Genomic DNA, 17,257 nt, shown 5'->3' on the forward strand with positions numbered 1-17,257 from the left:
CCAAGCCATAGTTCAACTTAAGTTGAAATTTCTTCAACACAATACATAGATTGTTTGGGCATTAGGTTACACCATTTGTTTCTTCACATTCTTTTAAGAGCCTTATTTATTGGCAGGCTTTACCTGATATCGCCCAATATTGTTTTTCTTTCAGATACAAAAAACATAAACAGATTTTTCTAGCATTTCTAGCTATTTATTTACTCGTTTACCTACTGTGTGATCAGATAAACTGGCTGTTGTGTTTGTGGCAGTATTCCAAACATGTGAGTTCCAGAGTGCCCTCTGGTGGAGGAACTATGCAACGTCAACACTCATGACATGACTAAAGGGTGTTTCTCCCATCTCTCCTTACATTTTTAAATTTACATTTTATTTTCATTCATTGGCCATTATAAATGCTGATACCATTTGACACATAGCTAATGTTGGGATGATAATGAATATGTCAGGCTATTATAGGTACCCGGGAATCTTATTTGTCTGTGTGGTTTGTTTTTTTATTGTATTGAGCTCCTCTTCTTTGTCTTTGACTTCACTGAGCATCTGTCTGTCATTATTTATTTAACCTCCCATTTAATACACTTGAAAGTGTCAGAGTGCACCCTGAGGTACTGGATGATTCGATGATGACGTCCTTCTATATTCCTCAGAGCTCTGCTTTGTTTTGACAGGAAAACGATGTGGAGAAATTACATATATATATTCATTTTATTCCTGTCTTTTCTGATGCTATTACAGTCTTTTTTTTAATACTGTATTGCCTCTTCACAACATGTTTGTTGTGACATTGCAGTTGATTCTGAATGACAAAAAGATGAGGGCTTGACTATAATGTCCTTGTGGAATTCCACAACAGACTGTTAATGTTGCATGTCAAGTGCAGGGGTGCATATTTATTGAGATTATTTGACATTCTGGATATTTGCACCAGAATATCTGATGTATATTTTTTTTTCCAAGGAGACGCTTACATAAGAGGGGTGCTGCGCTGAAAACCAAGGCTGCCTGGATCTTGAGCAAACAGAGGAGGAAAGTGCCAGATTGGCTTATTTATCGCCTTTCACTCCCCTCTTCATTGCTTGGCAGCAAAGCAAAGAACATTCATTGTCAAAAGTATCATGGTAATAAAACATTTCATTTCATGTGACCTAACCCGCATAAAAGTGTATTTTCCGAATTCTTTTACATTTGGGTTTTTTGAGTTGTCAAAATTCCCATCTTAAGACTGATTGGGTTTATAGAGGAGGAACCTCAAATTAAATATGCTAGGATTACCATAACCCGCCAGGTCTACCCAGGTGTCACTCATTGCAACTTAAGTAGCTGCACAAAAGGCTCTGTAGTAGGCGCTCAGAAACCTTACTTTTAAATAGGAAGATAACCAGAATGCAACCAGTTGGCAACCAGTTGAGTTGAGTCCCCTATTGCAAACAGACATATCTCAGACAAGTTACACTTAGCACAGAATGGCTCACCTTGATTGCAAAGTGTTAGCAATCTGTCTGCATTTAGAAATTAGATTCTTTGCAAACTTTTTCCAATGTGCTTGACAGAGATTTTAGTCCGTTCAAGTCTGGACTGCAGCTTGCATGGTCAGAGGCTACAGGTGTTGCAACTACTTGCAGTTGGTCACCAAAAGGGAAACAAATCAATGCGATTACCGGGCAATCACCAATTTTTGCTGGTCACAAGGAGGTTGCCGTCCCATTTAGTGTGACTGCGGCATTTGTGATGTCAAGTGGGCAGGCAACAAGCTAAACTACTTTTAAGTTTGAGGCAAGCTACTGAAGCAACAACCATGAAGCAACAACCATGACAGAATAGGGAATCTGTTGGAGCGTTATCAGGTATCTGGAGCCTGGAATGTCCGCTGTAGAGCTGCTGACAAGATGTAGGTAGGTCCAGTGCTAAAAATTTCTCAATTTCTCAAGTTGAGCAACTGAAGCGACTACCAGTGTGGGAAAAAGATTATGTTGGCATCCTAGTCACCTAGAGCCTGAAATATCCACTGGTGACCAACCATGAGCAACAAACTGATGCACAGCAAGCAGTTTTTCCGTGGATGCCCTCCTTACATATCTGGATGCAGCCATTCTTCTTATTAAAGATGCACAATTAGCCAATGTAGAACTATTTGGGTGTGCTTGGGAAAAGGAGGATTACTTTATTGCATAAAATATTGCTGACTTCATCTTGCGGACATCTGCTATGCCAGCTAATTGTGGCGCTTTGTACACTCAACCCGATGAGCAAAGATCAAACAGTGTCTGACTCCAGCATGTCTGTCTGGTGAACCACCATTGCAACTGGCTCAAACAAGTTTTCCTCCACACTGTTGTCATTTCTAAAATGTTCTGCAAATGCTAACATTAAGGCCAACAGTTGGCTGTTTCAGCAAAGCTAGCCAACAGTGAAAAAATACTTACTGCTTTAACAGCCAGAGAGTGAAAGTGGACAGTATGTCCTTGGTTTTTTAACATAAACCCATTTTTGCAGCCAGGGGCAGCACAAAAGTGACCTACTGCTTTTTAGTTTTAGTGTCCTTGTTTTCCACTCAGTTGTAGTTCTGTCGTTAGTTAGCTAACATAAACTAATGTAAAGCTATTAGCAGTGACCAACCAAGTAATGACACATGCTTAACATGCTCTAAAAACTATAACCATAAACCGTTTTCTTAAATCTAGCTTCACAGACACTGTTAAACCGATGACAAGTTTTTAGCGTAGGGTTCCATGGTGGAAATTAACCTTAGTACATGTAGTGTTTCATGTTAATCTCTAATCACTCTAATCACTTTAAAAGAGCCATAGTAGCATTTTTAGGCTAACCTACAGTCACATTCTGGGTTTAGTTGAATGTTTAGCAAAGGGATATGAGATATTCTTATCTAACATAAGGCCAGAAACCAAATTAATGTATTTCTCAAATTCCAAACTCTTCGAAACTCCTTTCAGATTGTGAAAAATACTTTCCTTTGCTATTTTTTTACATTTGGCCTAGCAGACCTACTGAGTCAAGCTAGCTGCATCCCTGTTTAAAATCTGTAAAAGATGTTAAATCAGTCATTTATCACACAATCATGAGAGTGATATCCATGTTCTCATATACACCTTAGAAGGTAAGCCATTAAGCTTATTTCAGATGTCAGAGTGTTACTTCAGGTTTGATACAAAGGTTGAGTAACTTAGTAAGCAGTTTTGGAAAAACACAAGCTCATTATTTATTGTTCTTTTCAGGGGGGTTTTCGCCCTCCTGATGGAAGGAGGAGGAAAACAAAAAATAAATCTCAGATTTTTCGATAAGTTTCTTGTGAAATGACAAACCTGCATTGAGATTTATTAGGCATTTCTTAGGCAGTGGCAGGAGAGTGTCAGAGCCACTCTGTATATTGGGGGCAGATAAACAAACTGTTTCTAACTGAAGTAGAGAACTGTGGCGTTGGAGATGGCGGATTTTTCACAGAGAGGAATGTTCCCTTCCAGGGGGCTCAGATTCAGAGTGCATTGCTGAGAATGGTATAGAGCTCATATGCGAGAGCGAAGAAAGCTTTTTGTGTGTTTAAAAATGAAACGTCACCGCAGCCAAAAGATTGGTGTGCCTTTCTTTCATGACTCCTGAGTCGTGCAGGTGTTTGCGTATTTGTGTGCGCTTGCCCGACAGTGTTGGCTGAGATGTCACGGCAGGTCCGACATCACCATCAGTCATGCTGCTTTGGGAAGGAGCCAGCTCTGTGGCCACTGCGGAGTGAGTGTAAGAGCTCTATCTCGCTGTGCACACAGCATGCAAGAAAACCTTCCCTTTTTTTCCCTTTTCCCAGTTTGGTTACGGGAAAAGGCAGCATTTTTTCCTTCCATATTTGGTCATATGGAGCACTGCCAGTGAGCAGTAGCCTTTTGATGCCGTCCAAACATCCCTATTTTGTGTGGGATTTGTACTTTTTGGAATGCTTTTTCTCCCAGTTCTGCATGATTGTGGGTGTAGCATCTGAAAGTGCACTTTTAAAAGGGACACAGCCTTTAAAAAGTCAAAGACTGAAGCGGAATTATATTGGCTCTCGACCGCTGCTGCTTCACAGAGACGTTGCAGGATTATTTATGATTTGGGCAGAAAGAATCCAACTCTTAATGCAAATGTACCCCTTAAAACCAACATTTAAAAGCAAGACAGTGTTTTATAGCCTTTCCTTTTTTCAGCCAACTGCTACATCGACTCCATTTGAGCAGTGATTTCATTTGGTAAATTGGATCAACAGCTGACAAATCAGAATTTATCATCTCTTTTCAGTGGTAAACTTTTAAGAGCTTCAAGTAAGATTTTGAGGCCGGATATAGTTAGATCTCCTCATAAATGGGAATAAAAGAGACCCGTTTGCAGTTTAAGGTGGAACATCTGTGCAATCAAACCTGAAAGTCAAAAAAGCTTAGATTCAGATGATGGATGGCGTGTTCTGGTGTTATTTTTATTGCAAATTAAGTGTGACTTAGCTTCAGGCATGGTGTTTAAGGACACGTAAACACACCCTCAGCCTGCAGGGGAATGTTGGCCGGTGAAGCTTGTCGGTGTCTTAAGCTGTCTCTCAGCAAAAAGAAAAAACAAGGGCAAAATATCTTTGGATATTGCGCAGCCTAAAGTGTGATGAACAGTACAAAACTCCCATGCATGTGCTCTGGAGGAAGAGGAGAAAATATTAAAAGAACAGTGAGTCACAGTCAAAATATATAACCAATAACAGCCTGCAGAATTCAGCTGTGTTATCGCCGCTGACAGTGGAAAATAAAACACGGGACTGAAGTATGCTGCATTGAGAATCATTTGTTTTTAAAAAACGCAGCGCAAGAATGCAGAAAGTATCAAGCTGCAGCTTCCTGTCCAAAAAAGATTTGTCATTTTGAGAGATAATTGAAACTGTTTTATTTATTATCTCTGCTTTATCACAACACATGCGGTTTGAGAAAGTAAGGTGGAAGTTACACAACATTTTTTGCTGATAAATGCTAGAGACTGCGGGGGGCGTGTGCCTTTTGTAGTTTGGATCATCATTTTTGTTGCTATGTGGGGACATGGACACAATGACCTGATCAGTTATAAACACAAAAATATGTTTTTGATATTGTGTGCAGTTTACTGTTTATTTATTACAATTACATTTTTATTTATATAGCACTGTATCACAATATATATTCCTAGGGTAAAGACCCTACAGTAACACAGAGAAAACTTAAATAATCAGATGACCAACTGTAAGCAAATACTTGTTGACAATGGGAAGGAAAAACTCCCTTTTAACAGGAAAAAACCTGGTAGAACAGGCTCAGGGAGGGGCGGCCATCTGCAACCGGTTGGGGGGTATTTAAGTGAAAAGATTCAAAGTAAGGTCAAATATCTTATTATATTTTAAGTTAAAAGGCATATCATGAGTAAAACAAACAGTCTTTGCAATCACTAAGCTTTCCCACCTGAGCTGTTGTGGAAATCACAGTCACTCAAACACAAATTCATCAACTTGCAGACTAACCTTGTAGATGGTGACTGGAGCAAGGGTTACCTGAGAGTAACAGCACAGTATTAGCTGTTTGGACAGTCAAATAATCATCGTGTCCCCTCCCAAAACTGACATGCAAAGTAATGGAGAGACGCTTGAAGTGAGGATAACGATAACTGTGGTGAAAGCAATTTGTAAGACTATGGTAGGTAAAGAAAACACCTCCAAACACGTGTTAATCTATGTAAAAGTGTTGTTTTTAAAGACAATTTTCTTTAGCTATGAAAGCTAGGACTTGTCTAAAGTGCTTCAGGCGCTTTGAATTTATTGATGCGCTCTGTTACTTTTTCTTTCCCCTAACATAACAGAACAGCACACTCTCTGTGTTGTGATTTACAAATTAACCACTGGGGTTTCCCCTCTTACTCAGCCAAACACACACTACAGCAGTGTAAACCAGAACCATCCTTTCCTTGATGTAGCAGGAGGACTTGTGAGTGAGATCACAGATAGAGAGGAAGAGTGGGGGCAGGCTGTAGGCGAGTGGTGGGAAACGGAGGCTTATTTGCATTTATAGATCTGCACAAACTAAATGAGGCAAAGGTCTAATGTTACATTTAAGACTTTTTTATATTTAAAGGGATTTGGAATAAAAATAATCTATTTTTGTGATTCTGATGACATTATATGTCGCAGGCCTTTATGAGTGCTTCCTGGTTTGTGGGTCCACAGAAGGGCCAGCTCATTCAGGGCTGACTCTAGGGTGGAGCCCTGCTAACCTTGAACTGGACAAGCTAACATAGTCTCTTGATGTTTCCAATGCAAACTGGTCCCTCACCCTGAACTAGATTGCATTGGGTGACACTTCCAAGACCCTACCAAAGGCAAATAATATTAATAACATTATGACTGGCAGCAATGCTCATGCTGCAGAAATAAGATCTAATTTGTAATGATCCCAAGCTATCATTGAAAAATAATTTTCTTTCATTAGAGTCGCACTTTATGTAACATGTACATGACTCACAGTGATCGTTTTAACATCATAAATGCTTATTTTAACCTGCTAACCCTATAATGCATTTAAGGTATTCCATTGAGCTTTTCTTCAAGTGTGTGAACACATACCTTCAGTTGGTCTGTCTCAGTGTGTATGATTCACAGTGCACAGAGAAGTGTTATGGAATGTGAACCATTGTCTGGGAATGCAAGAGTCTCCTTTTTTTCACCAAGTGGAAACTTAACATCTTTAAACTTCAGGTCTCTTCCTTACGCTGATGCGAAATATTTCCTTGCTGGTTTGTCTTCCATCTGACAGCCAAAGTCAGCACAGAGGAGATTGTAGCACGATTTGAGGGAGGATTTTGTCTGATCAGTAGATCTTAAGTCAACAGTGACGGTATATCCAAAGCATTCGTGGTCCTGTTCTTATTTCATGCCCTAATCTTCAAAAACGTCGTCACATTATCACATTGCATTTCACTTTGCGCTGGCTTTAGATACTCAGTTTCGCCTTAGAATATCGTCGGCTCACTCTTAGTGAAATTTTTCCTCAGTCGAACCGAAGCTAAACTTTCAAAAATGAATTTTGGAGGAGATAGAGTGTGAGCGGAAAGCAGATGGTATTGAGATTGAGCTGCACTCTGATGCAGTTGGCCGCTTAATATGTTCCCTTGAATATATAGTCGCGGCTGACGGCCTCAGCTTTGACAGCAGAGCCTATTGTGGTTGATATTCACACTGTGGCATGTCGATGCGCACACAGACAAATAAGGAAAAAAAGCTTGGCTGCATGACACGCTTGAATACTCTGAACCAAGTACTCAACTTAATTCATAGCCGACCAACCAGCCGTCTGTCTCTTTATATTATAGCTGAACACGGTCTGCACTTGTTGGCTGCACTGTTGAATTGTGTTCCAAGCAGGAGTCAACACACACTAGCTGTTTAATATTTGAGATTTTAAACATATACGAATTATTGATGCTTTTGATGTGAGTATTTTAGAGATATGTGATAAGTTAAAAGGCTTAACTGGAAACTACATTACAGAGATAAATTAAGGTTTTGGTTAAGGAGCCAATAGTGCCATATATTTGGCATTTCTTTTATATTGGAGGTTTCCAGTCATGTGATTACTAACCACTTGATATTAACTATTAACTTGTTATGCTGTAGGGTCAACTGAATAAGGCCCACTTGGGCCCTGTGACTGTTCTGGGACTGTCTGGTAGCCACCAGTTGCAGGGGAATAGGAGTATTCCCTGGTGTTTTAATTAAATTGAATGAATTCAGACATTTAACTTTGTCATTGAATTTTAGGCCAGGTTTCACAATGAGCTCACCCGAAACCCTGGCTGATTGGGACCCACACCCAGTTTCACACCTTGGCTCAGGCGATTCGAGGATCATCAGGGGGTCCTTTTGTCCCTCTGTGGGGGGATACTCCCACTAGGTTTAAATCTGGGATTCCCCACCATTTGACCTTAGAACTGAAGAAGCTTCTCGGATGAGAGGTGAACGTGAAGTCCAGACGCTTTTCTTTGCAAGATGACCTGGATGACTGAGAACCTTCACAGACACATTGAATTTTATTCTTTAACAGTGTCTTGCTTTCCTCACTGATAAGCTAATGTGAACTTAGCATGTTAACTTTATTGGCTGCTAACAAAAGCTAACAAGCTATGACATTGCAGTTATTAGGGCTGTTCGATATAATGATTTATATCGTTTGTTGTTTTCGTGGTGTCGCAAATTAAACAGTTTACAGCAATATTTTTTTATCGTTTTGATGGTCACTGTAGTGGCTATATTAAATTCTTAAAGTTCTCTCTTTCTCTTACATTTAAAATAACCACACTATGGATGGACAAGCGACTGTTTTTACATGTTGTCGTTAGCAACAATGATGGTAAACCCAGCGTGTGGCTCTGCTGTTCGCTTGTTTATTTTCCACATAAACCTTTCACAATAAAGCTGAAGATCCTTTCGAGATCTTTCAAAATAAACTGAAATGATGAAAAACAGAAAGACCAGTCAAAACAAATTGAGGTCCTTATTTCGAAACGTAGCATGTACATGGTTTGGATATTAAAAGTCTGACATGGATCAGAAAACTGCACTATGCAAATTATGCGGGAAACCGGCCCCCGCCTCAGACTCAAACACGACAAACCTCTTCTACCACCTACGCAAGAGTCACGTGAAAGAGTATGGAGAGAGTTTACGGATAAGAAGCAAAAAAGAGCTCAGGTGCTCAAAATAAACATTAGACTCAACTGTTAGAACAGGCTTTTCCCTGCAGCACGCCGTGTAATAAATACTCACAAAGAAAATGGCGGCCGTTACAACTTATGTCTAAAAATGTATAGTTTCATGCATCGGTCAAAACACTCAACTCCAGGTACAGGACGCCCAGCTGGAAACACTTCACGCAAGTCGAGTTGCCCGAGATTCACAGAATTTAAAGAAAATGTAAAATTTTGGGGATATATATCAATATATATCCCCAATATAATATAATGTAATATATAATATATCGGATATGAGATTTTCGTCATATCGCACAGCCCTAACTAATATCCAGAATTTTTTTTATCTATAGTTCCGACTCAAAAATGTTTCCTTATCTTAATTTCCTGATTGTTCTGGGCCATCTTTGTTCAGGAGTTTTCATTATGGCTTGTTAGTTTTTGCTTTTTGGTATTAGCAAAAAAAAACAAAAACCCAAAAAGCGGCAATAGGAGAAATTTCCAGCTAGATTGAATTTTTAACAGTTTAGTCATAACGAAACTCTACAGGCTTTAAAAAAAATAACTGGTAAAATACACTAGATTATAGACAAAACTGAGACGAACATGTAAGCATTGAAAAATTCTTGACCTTGTTGTGACAAAACGCGTCCACGAATTTATGAATGCTCAGCCACAGCAGCTCTGCATCCTGGGACTGTACGTGTTAATGTTGCTTTGGCCTGGACGTGTGAGAGGAGCCACATAGTGCAGAAACCCACAACCACCGGGCCAGCTTTCCAAACTCTACAACTGCGCTGTAGGTGTTGATGGATATCGCACATGTACACACATTTATTGTACCATAAACACAAACTGCACTTGCTTTGGTTTCTCATGTTTGCAGTGTTAAACAGTTTATTCAGTTTTTAGTTGAAGTCAGCACTAAGAAAGCCTCATCTGTACACATCTGCAGACATTTCCCCCCACACAAGCCCATTCACAAATGTAAATTTTACTTTTTAAGTACTGTTTATCATAATGCACACACCCTTACACACAGGCTGAGCATATTTTAACAGCCTTGTCAGACTGCTCTCAGGAGACTCCTTACCCCTGCAGAAAACGTTAGGTTTACCCAACTCAAACTGTCCCCAGAGCCTCAGCCAAAACAGCTGTTAGTGTGCACTACCTACAGGAAAACAGTATCTCGTTCTCCTTTTTTATTTCCCTCCTCCTTCTTGCTTTATTGAAGAAGCTTTATCTGTGCGATAAAATAACCATAAAATGATCTTTCCCACTTCAGTAAAACACACTATCATCATATCTTAGTTTAGATTGAACTGTCTCTACCCCTTTTTCCTCCTCCAACTTTTATTGCTCCTATACCGTCAAAGGACAGCACGTGACCTACAGTTTCAAGTGGAGTAATGGTTAGATTCCCACTGTGTCAGTTACCGCCTCCATGTATTTGAAAAGTGCATCTTTTGGATTGTTGATTTTAATAATGTATTGTAGTGCAATATAATGTCTTTAGTGGCAAAAAGATATGAATCGTGTGAAATGGGAGCCACGTGTCCAGCCGAATTACATTAGCACCTTTCTTGCTCCTTCTAATAAAAATAGCATTGAAAAAAATTGATGTTTCTACACTGATAACAAATTTCCCGTTTTGACAATTTATGTTCCAAAAAGGAAGAAATTTCCTTATTTGCAAGACAATTAATATTTTTATTAGTGCTGTCAGCGTTAATCTCGTTAAAATGACGTTAACGCCATAACTGCATTAACGAGATTAACGCTAACAGCACTAATTTTTTTGATATTTCATATTTGTCCATGTTGCCAGCTATAAGCCAGCAGAAGATTTACATTTTAACATGCTCAACTGGCTCACTGTAAAAATAAATAAATAAATAAATAAATAAGACTGTAACCTGAAAACTCAAAGCCCATGAAAAACAGGAAGAGTTAGGATTTTACAGATACATTAAAGATACTTTTTAGAATTACTGGTGCTATTTTCTTTCTATATTTTGAAGTTAAATAAGTAGTCCTACAAAATAGCAGCTCAACTCAAGCAACTCAATCTCAACTTCTTGCCAAGCAAGTATGAGGGCATTCGATAAGTGCTATGGTAATCTCCCCCCATAGCTGAAAATACCACAAAGAACCATGAGCAAAACAAAATTTGTTTGTTCTGGTTGTCAGGACAGCGCAAACACAAGTTCAAACTTGGGTTGATAGCCCTTTGCAGAGGCATACAAAAACACAGTTATATAACCACAAACAACTAGTTGTTATGAGTTTTTCAAGTCCACTACAGGTCCTTCTGATGGATGTTTGTATACTTGGTGCATTATATTGTAGTACTGGTAAGGCCACTTACTCTAATGACTAAATTTGCATCATTCCAACCCAAGTGGACCAGTGTATACTTACAGACACTAAAATACTGGTGTTTGGCTGAATATGCAGCACTAAGCAACTGTTGCTGTGCTAGCTATTGATTACAAAGTATCCAGTATCTTGACTAACTCGACTCTACTGTAATCTTGCCTATTGAAGTTATTAGTAAGACTATGATAATGTTTTTACCTGTCTCTTTTTTCCTTCGTATAGGAATTGAGAATAGTTTTGTGTCATGGTTTGGTGCTTTTTGTTGTTTATTTTTCAAGTTATTTCTGATTTTATGTCATAGTCTTTGGTTCCTGTCTATTCCTGTCAGCTTTACTTCCTCCTATTGTTAGATTTCCCTCCTTTGTAATTGTCTGCCCCACCCTCATTAGTATCACCAATCAGTCAATCAGTGTCCTCGGCACTCCAGCTGTCCATTTCCTGCTTGTCAGACTGATTTCCATCATGTCCTGAGAATTTTCTGATGAAAAAGCAAGCTCTGTTAGAATGAATTAATACTGTCGACATACCAAGAGCAGCACTTTTTATAGAGACAGTTACCAATACTTTCAGACAGATTAGTCTGGAACTTATACCAGTTCAATGTCTGTCCTCTGTACTCATCTCTTAAAGTCAGCTAAGGCTGTCTTTGGCATACTTTCTCAAGCCTTTAAGTCTAACGTATCTGTTATGCGTTTTGGTAAAAAACGAAAAGAAAAATCTTAATCCATAGAGCTTTGCAAAAGAGATCCACTGTCTACCATCAAGCTAAAGTGACTATTAGCAGAGACTCTTTCAGTCATTTCAGAATCAGAATCAGAATACTTTATTGATCCCTGGGGGAAATTATTTCCACTATAAAGGCGGGGTGAATAACATACGTCAAGCTAGTCTGGTAGACCTATGACAGTATTTAATAAGAGAGGCTCCTGATGTCATAAAGGTTTGTCAGAATATAGAGACAAAGTATTTACATCCTTGAGAAGCCCTAAAATTTGAGTCTAGCTAAGTCAATATTGATGGGAGACAGCTGATGTCAAAATACATGAAATCCTGCTTCTTATAAAACTTTTCTCATAGTTAGGAAGTGATGCTTTCTACAGTCCTTCGTTTGTAATATACAGTATCTTGTCAACTACTTGAAAATGACTTTGTATTGTATACATTTGAATGCACCTTGTGTATCATCAGGCCTTCTACAGTAGAACTTCTGTGAAAGATCAAATATCATGTGGCTGGTTAAAAAGAAAGAAAGAAAGTAGCTCATGAACTCTGCTGCATACCAAGTACTGTGGCAGGTGGACAAAATATTTTCTTCCACTGACGCAGAGACTAGAAAGCCTTGGGGTTGTGCCAGTGTTTCTTTTACATTTCTGTTTACTGCAGTACTTCTCTTTACCTGAACACCTGCACAGTTGTGACTGTTGTAACTCTTCTCATAACTCTCCTCTTCAGTGTTGTAGAGCTACAGCATTTGTGGCAGTTTTCACTTCTAATGCCAGGTTGGACACCCTTTGACTTTCAGAACTGCCTTAATTCTTTGTGACATAGATTTACGAAGGAAGTGGAAATATTCCTCAGAGATGCCTATTGACATGATAGCATCACGCAGTTGTTGCAGATGATTTATTGAATTGAGGTCTAGATGCCATTTGAGAACAGTGAACTCGTTGTCATGTTCAAAAAAGCAGTTTGAGATGATTTGAGCTTTCTGACATGTCACATGCCCTGCTGAAAGCAAACATCAGAGGATGGGTACACTCAGGGTACAGGATGGTCATAAAGGAGCGGACATGGTCAGCGATACTACTCTGGTAGCCTGTGGCAATTAGTGATGTGCGATACCACTGATTTCCTTTCCGATCCGATACCAAGTAAAATTCAGGGTGGTATCGACGATACTGATCCGATACTTTGTACAAAAACGTATTTCAGTTACTGTATCTCAAATTATAGCGTCATAATGATTACAGGACATCGGATTACTTGTTCTTATCGTTTAATAATGCACAGTTAACATATAGAAATAAGAAAACTGAAGTTGTGCGCTATTTGAACATGTTGCCTGCCTGCAGCACTAAAGGACTCTATGAGAGGCGTCTGTCTCGCCCTAGCAGCACCTGTCCCTGTCCACTCCTCCTCTTCAGTTCGCCTCAACATAAGCTCGTCATATTCTGTGATATGATTTACTCTGAAGTGCTTGATGAGGTTAGTAGTGTTGCCACAACACCTCACTTTCTTGCCACAAGTATTGCAAACTACGTCTCAACCGTTTGTGGAAGTAAAATACGTCTGCACATGACTCCATTTACGCTCAGCCATTGTTGTGAGTGTGCACACCAAGGGGCTGGACACATTTATACAGACGTACTTTGCACATGACTATGGCAGGCGGAAGACTAAGTAGTTCCTTCCAATGTAGACAATCCAAATGATATAGTTTCTTTCCACTCTGTTCCTGTTAATGATAACCTACAAATTTACACTAAATTACTAAAATATCGATATTTTGATATGAGTATCGATTCTAGAACATAAATGACTGGTATCGGAGGAATCGATATTTCTGTATCGATCCGCGCATCACTCAGTTGTTACTAAGGGGCCCCAAGTGTACCAAGAAAATATCCCCCACACTGTTATACCACCAGCGACCTGAACCATTGATATAAGGCATAACTGATCCATGGTTTGATGGAAATGCTGACCCTGTCTTCGAATGTCATAGAAGTCAAGACTCATCAAATCAGGAAAGGTTTTTCCAATCTTCTATTGTTTAACTTTGGTAAACCTCAGTTTCCTTTTTCCTGTGCTGATACAGCAAACTGTGGCAAATCAGTTTCCACGTGTTGTGTTCAGAGATGCTCTTCTGCTTTCAGTAGTTTCTCATAAAATCAGGCTAGCCCATTTTTTAGCAACCATGTTGTGTTCAAAGTTACTTAAATAACTTTTCTTCTACATTCTGATGCTCAGTTTGAACTACAGCAAGTCATCTTGACCATGTGTGTGTGCCTAAATGCACTGCATTGCTGTCGTGTGTCTGGCTTATCAGTTATGGATTTGCTTGTACAGGTATGCTATAATAAAATGATCATGTGCAAAACTTGTATATTAGCGAGCATGGTCGTATGTTAACAACTCACTATATATCATCAGTACACTTTTTTGTAGTACACCACTTACACTATAAGTGGTGTACTTTATAAGTTAGGAAGCTAAATTCTTCTAGTGCAAATGATAATTAAATACACTTGTACCAAGTCACCAAAACATCAGATCAGAATCTGATCAGATTCTGCTATTGCTAGTTAGCTAGCTAACAGTAGCAACACAATTAGCATGGTGAAAGGAGCTTGCAAAGAAAAGCGTCTGGACTTCTTTAAGTTGCTTTCTTTGCAAGCTCCTTTGACTACGATGACCTGGATGACTGAGAACCTTCACAGACACAATTAGCATGGATGACATAGCTATATTATCTCCTTTCTTTACTCTAACAAAAATTTAGGATAGGAATTCCACAGAGGTCCACTTGACTGTTATAAGTTATATGTTGGAGCTGCATGTAGCTATACTTAACAGTGTGAATTTACTCTTTTAGGCACTGTGAATGGGAAGTGTAAGTACAGAAATACACCATCTGAGAGTTATTTTTGCTTAATTACAGAATTAGCTTTGTCTTTATTATAAAATAGCTACTGTTTAATTTGTGTATAAAACAGATTACATCATAATTTTTTTAACTAATGATCTTTTTAAAAAAAACAATCTTGGGAATAGCAAGCTACCTTTGTTCCCTCATTTGCAAATCTTGAAGCTGGCAAGCACATAACTCTTGCAAAGCTGGTTTTTACTTGTTTATCTTCACATTAATTCCCCTTATTCAGCAACCAAAATAGGGTTAAGGTTAGGAGCTGAGCTGAGTATAACTGCCATGTGAATGAGTAATTTAGAGACTCTTTCAAGTCCCCTCTGCTAAAATCAGAGGCTGAATCGGAGCATTCCTCACATAGCTCCATAACCATAATGTGGAGATTAATGTGCTTGTCTAAAGGTTATGAGGGGACAGTTGCTCCGAGTATCAGAGTTACAAATCTGACCAAAAAGTTGCACTCTTCTTTTCTCACAGAATGCTAAAACAGACTTAGGAACATTTTGGCAGAGCCAAAAATAGATGCTGCACTGCTGGCCTGTTATTCTTCAGGCCAGCTCCCAGACTTTTGCTCGATCTACTCTTTGCCTCATTTGGCCGATAGGAGTCCATTGTTTGGGGGCTTTTACCTGGAGACCCCACGAGTCGATAGAGGCATTACAACGTGGTGTAAAACTAGTGGCTGTCAGGATAAAATCAACTTGGATTTCAAGGTTTTTCAAGAGGTTGGCACTTAGACACTGGGTCTCTGCCAGGGTCTGGCAGTCTCGACAGGTAGTAATTTAACTGGTAAATGTGTCATTATAGCCATTGTAGAAGGTTGGGGCAGACAGGGAAAGAAAAAAGAGGGGGAGGAGAGAAGGAAAAAGACAAACAGAAGGGAGGTGGAAAGATGGAGATAAACGATGGAATAAATGGTCTGATGCAGCAAAGGTTGAAGACGTCTTACGGCGGACCGGCTCAGGCCGTCTGAACTTATACAAAAGGTCTAAAAATGTCGCAAACTTGTGACTTCAGGTTGCTCAATTTTATGGAATGCCGTCTTTGTCTTCTGCCTCTGTTAGCTTTTGCAAAGTGTGGGTGGTCCTCTCAGTGATTTTCAGTACACAACAGTTACTCTCTGACGTCTTGCTGTGGGCCCTTTTTGTCAGTGTACAACGCAGCCCCCCATGTTGCTGCTGCTTCATTCAGAAAGCAGCCCCATCCGCACATCATAAATCAGTTTAAAACACTATTATCTCAAGTTTGTTATTCAATTAAATCTTGGGTACGTAATCCGCTTATCTTTTGGAAAACTAAGTCTTAATTTTAATTTACCTACAGATCATTGCGTAAGAGTAAATAACATGTCTTTAAAAAGGATACATAGCTCATTTTTTTGTCTAATCCAAACACCAAGAATGAATAAGTAATTTGTTATTTGCATCTATAACTCCAAATTCATTCGCAGCCGTGCTTGTGTTACTAATAAGTTTGTCTCCCTTGGCGTCGCTACTTCTAGGAAGTATGTGATTACACTGGTGATGTTTGGAGGCCTTGTCGCTTTTAGTTATTGCTCTCATTTCGTCTTAATTACAGTTGTACGAATAGCCCCACGTCCAAATGCAGCTTGCCTCCCCACGGTTTCACAAATGACACTAAGCGTGCATCTAAACATAGACGGTGAATTCTTGCGGTGTTTAGAACATCTCCTTCTCGTCACAAAAGCAAAAGCTCTCACAGTGCAGAGGCAGGGCCGTGTTTACTATACGGGCTCAGAAAGGGGGGAGGACACTGGGTGAGAAGATGCAGTGGGGAGGTTGAGTATTAGCGGGACCTCTTGTCCTCGTGGTTTCTTTGAGAATGTCGCTCCTGTGCATTTCCCATGCATGTGCTCGTTGCTGTAGTGTTATCACGCTTGTGTGCGCGTGTACCTGATGTGCAGTAAGCTGTGGGGACAGAAGAAAAAGCAGACAGAAGGCACAGGAAATCGAAAACAGTTCAGCCAAGCTCTGACATGGCGGTAAACAACACAGGAAAAGTTAGCTGTAGAGATAGGGAGAGATAGAGAGAGGGCTCAGGAAGGGGTGGGGGTCACTGAGGGATGGAGGGAGGGACGACTAGCAGGGAGGGGAAAGAAGAAGAAACATTCGCCTTTTCTGTCAGCTAAAGCCGGACTGTGGGAGACTATCACTGAAAGTTTGTGCCTCTGTGTCTTTGCTTGGAGAAGGCATTGTGAGGAGCTGGTATGGTGTGAAGGGAAAATACATTGTTTGAAGTCTAAACTAAGGTATGACATGCATGATTCTTTCTTTTTGGCTTTCCAAAAGCATTTTAAAGCGGTGTCTCTTTCCCCACATTCTTGGTCTTTAGATATCACTTTATTCTCACCTTTTTCAATCAAATGCTCGGTTAGCATTTGTTTGCTATGCCTCCCGGTGTATAGTGGATGTTTTTGTTGATTTAGTACAGAGATGTGTGATGGGAAGCTCAGCAGCTCCTGGGTGGTCTCAGGCC

General features: G+C 39.7%; 1 protein-coding gene across 6 annotated transcripts in view; it reads left to right on the top strand.

Moving 5' to 3' along the window:
• cald1a (caldesmon 1a) overlaps positions 1–17,257 on the top strand; it is a 66,088-nt gene that overhangs the window by 15,731 nt on the left and 33,100 nt on the right. The window contains exon 1 of one of the 6 annotated variants that reach the window (XM_085251327.1): positions 16,891–17,030. The exons of the other annotated variants lie outside the window; for them this stretch is intronic. The gene's annotated coding sequence lies outside the window, so the exon portion shown is untranslated. Of the gene's footprint in view, positions 1–16,890; positions 17,031–17,257 lie in introns of those variants that run through there. 6 annotated transcript variants of the gene reach the window in all.

This window comes from Mchenga conophoros, linkage group LG17 (assembly GCF_057382185.1).
Source record: "Mchenga conophoros isolate Kocher_MC1m ecotype Shallow Benthic linkage group LG17, M_conophoros_male_GT1.1, whole genome shotgun sequence".
NCBI lineage: Eukaryota > Metazoa > Chordata > Actinopteri > Cichliformes > Cichlidae > Mchenga > Mchenga conophoros.